This window comes from Triticum urartu, chromosome 7A (genome assembly GCF_056163025.1).
Source record: "Triticum urartu cultivar PI428250 chromosome 7A, HENAU_Tu73, whole genome shotgun sequence".
Taxonomy (NCBI): domain Eukaryota; kingdom Viridiplantae; phylum Streptophyta; class Magnoliopsida; order Poales; family Poaceae; genus Triticum; species Triticum urartu.
Window position 1 is genome coordinate 724,208,102 of NC_141879.1, and position 3,713 is coordinate 724,211,814.

The 3,713-nt window shown below is 42.6% G+C and overlaps 1 long non-coding RNA gene across 1 annotated transcript; it reads left to right on the top strand.

Moving 5' to 3' along the window:
- The first annotated feature begins 1,683 nt into the window (after positions 1–1,683).
- LOC125519579 (uncharacterized) lies at positions 1,684–2,885 on the top strand. Its single transcript, XR_015612423.1, has 3 exons — positions 1,684–1,823; positions 1,901–2,009; positions 2,486–2,885. It is a non-coding gene; the product is annotated as an uncharacterized LOC125519579 (long non-coding RNA).
- The last annotated feature ends 828 nt before the right edge of the window (positions 2,886–3,713 follow it).

Here is a 3,713-nt window from a genome sequence, read left to right on the forward strand (position 1 = left end):
GAAGATACAAAATTGAATACTTCGTCCCGTGTATATCTAAAAATTATGGAGTTTAGTAAAAAAATGCATTGGAAAGGTTCAAGCCACCATTTCTCTCCTTTTTAATTACCCAATCCCCAATGAACTAAGTGCATGTAGAAATTAAGAAGACCATGTGTAGATTGCTATTGGTCTTGATTACCGTGTGATGATAGAGAAATATTTTTTTTACTTTAAAGTGCATTGGAAAGATAGAAGTTCACTCTTTTGTGGACAAATTTTAAAGCCAAACATACATTCTTCACCGGACAGAGGGAGTACAACTCAATAATTCACCAGAGGCACTCCAGAGAAAGCTCACAAGATGGTGGTGTGAGTTGAATGCATGCATGGCATGGCCTGGCTGACTCTGACAAGCAAAGCTCGACCTATGCATGGGCGCTGGGCAGAAGCCATTGCTGTGGGAGCACCGGAAGGGCAATGCAAGTTAATTGACCTATTTTAACCACTATTCTATGAACATTTGTATTTTTTCAGAATTTTTAAAACTTCAAACATTGTTTTTCGACATTTGCATAATTTCAGGTTCCGTATGCCCCGGCAGCCAAAAATCCTGTCATAATTTTGACACTGTCTTTTACTTTGGTGGTAGTTTGAGTTAGTAATATGGACTTCTCTACAAAATCAATAGTATCTGACTTATACTATTCTTCTATGCCGGTAGTAAACTATAACTTAAAAAGGCTTACATGGTACATATTTTTTAAGGAAGGCCATTATGGAATTATGGGCCGGGTTCATCAACTCAAATACAAAAAATTAGAATGTTCTGCCAGAAATCTAAAACTTTTATTAGTGAAACAAAAGTTAGACAATGCATCAGCTGTGCAGCTTTGTTCTCTTCGACGATGTCCAAAGTCGACATTCCCAATCTCCGTAGCCGTGTCAATACAATTCTTTTAGCCGCTTACAGAAGATTACATCCCATTGTGTTCACTAGGCGGACCCCTTGCAGTGGGTGTGTACGTAGGGTTGGAATCTACAGCGAGCAGTTTTTTTTTAACTAACTGCCCTTTGTCATTTCAATGGATTTCTGGAATGGCAACATTTAAATTTAATCATACCTAACGTACTTTAATTTCTGGTTTGGCCCACCTGCACCTGCTACATGCTGGGACGTTGATTCTCTGCCAAAATGTACATGGTCCCTCTCGTTTCTGTAGTAACGCGTCCTGGTCGTTTCATATCTTGATTGGCTATTGGCGGGGTGAGGTCGCTTCTGCTAATAACCAGGCCACGTACGCCATGTTGACCACCTTATTATCCATGTCGACTTCTCCTCTATACAACGTATAGCTGAGTGATCAAATCAATGTAGTATCAGGAATCCATTTTCTGAACTCTGAATTAAGTTCTGGAAATGAGGGAGGAATACATGCATAGATATTTTACTGATGAATGAGCTTGTGCTTTAATTGACGCCAAGCATTTGACGCGCCCAAGCTCAATAATGCACCAGACTCTGGCCGGGTGGTGGTGCGAATTGAAGGCATGCATGGCACGGCTGACTCACAAAGCTCGACATGACAAGATATGCTTGGGCGTTGGGAAATGCGAGTGTCCAATCGTGTCGTGTGTGAAGCCATTTCATAAGGACCCTACTGGCGGGGGCCTGTGCTCCTAGTCCTTGGTTCCGCACACGAATCCTCCAGGGTCGAGGCCAAGGTACATCTCTACTTTAACTCTACTTCTCCTGTGTCTCTGTGTGCATTTGCCAGTTCAGTTGGATGCTCTGCTTCACTCCACTCAAAGCTTGAAGACGTACGGTCTCCATGCATGCCAAGGTTTGGAGTTGTGGCTTCCTCCTCGTTTCTGCTTTGCTTTTCCCCTAGAAATGACATTCACCTTCGCCTTGCGGCAGCCATCTTCTGCGACTGGGACTGGTGCTTGATCTGTGGTGACGCCAACGCCTCATCCTCGTCGTGTCGACGCCTCATCTTCGTCATCAACCTTGGTCCAGACTCCAAAAGGTGAGTCCATGGTCGCTTTCATGGAGCGGAGCATGTGATTTCTCTACCCTTCTGCCCTTTTCTTTTGTTTTTGCTATATATCCTACCTTGTCGTCTCCTCCCTTACCAAAAATAACAAGGTCAACATGATCTTGAGCATGACTAAGCGCTACTTTGTGTTTAGCTCTAGTTACAGAGGAGCATTCTGTTGGTGTGCTCAGTTCACATATCAAATACCACAAGATATGTTGTATTTGTGCTTCGTGTTGTTTGGGCTGCCAAGGTGGATCATTCTACTCCTCAGATAGATTCCGTGGGGCGAAACTCAAGTAGATATATACTTTAGCTGCAATGGCACTGGCCCCAGTTTGGCATAATTAACATTGGAAATGGATAATTGCTGTACATACTGCAAGACTTAACTTTGTTTCCTACTGAACTGAACAGGCTGCCTGCATGTATGTTCAAATTAATTAACAATGACTTCTTGTTTTCAGCAGGCTGCTCCGATGGCTCGGAAAGAACCTGATCTCCGGTGGAACGAAGTAGGGTCTATCAACTGCTATGCCCTGTTCATGGCCTACCTGTTGATGGCTGTTAGGGGGCTGGGCTACCTTGTCATTACCTGGTCCACCGAGAGGTGATTTTTAGGACCATGGTTCACCCGAACCTATGGTCCACGCCATAGGATGTACCACCCCCACATGTGGATCTGTGTCCTGTTTTGAATTCAAAATTCCGTGTAAAGCTCTAACTCGCCAAAGCCCATGGTTAACCCTGGTGCTAATAAGGAGCCCCTAGGCCTGCGCGGGAAGTAGTTTTTTTCATGGGCTGGCACGTGTCTCTAGGAGCATAATTTGTACATATAAAAAAAGAATAATTCACTGTGACTATTGAAAAAATACCAGGCCAAAAGAACCTTCTCAAACTCGTTTCGTAGACTGTAAAATTTCTGTACAATTATACAACATATTTATTGATGTTTATGAGAATATGTACTGATGTCAGGTCAGCAAACAATGATTTTCTAACATTTTTTTTTGTTTTGTTTTGGACGCATGACCAGTAGGACATCAAACTATATAGGAAAATGGCAAAAAAAAAAGAAGAGAAAAAGGTTAAACGTGACATATCATGTAGCACAATATTTAAGAGATAGGAGTTGTAGATATACTAGCGACTACAAACAATTATTCAAAGCTTGTGACAAGCAGATTTCTTCTAAAAATATCCAGATCAAATTGAGATGCCCCTTCCCGTAAAATAAAAAATAGAAAATGAGATGCCCTTGTTATGAATCACTTGTGCGCGATTCCTTGAGCCTACTCAATGCATGTCTTGGGGAGAGAGCTGATGCACAAAACGACGCAATAAACAATAATGAATAGTGTTTGTATACATGCAACAATACTTTTTTAGTAGCTATGATGTGAGCATAAAGTAGGCTTATTTTAGCAATGTAGGGCTTCTAACCTTCACTAAACTATTGGCGCCATGCATATCTGTTTGCCATGTCGCGTAAACTGTTCCCGCCATGCACATATCTCAAAAAGTGGTGTCCAAAGATCAATGGCGTGGAGCGTACGTTCGGGTGAACCATGGTTCCATACAACATTCTTGCTGGTCCACCGTCGTTCTCCTAGGCGGCTTCGTCTCCGGTCTGGGGAAGAAGGACTTTTGGTCCCTCACCATCATCACCCTCGTCCTAACACCTTGGTGATTCTC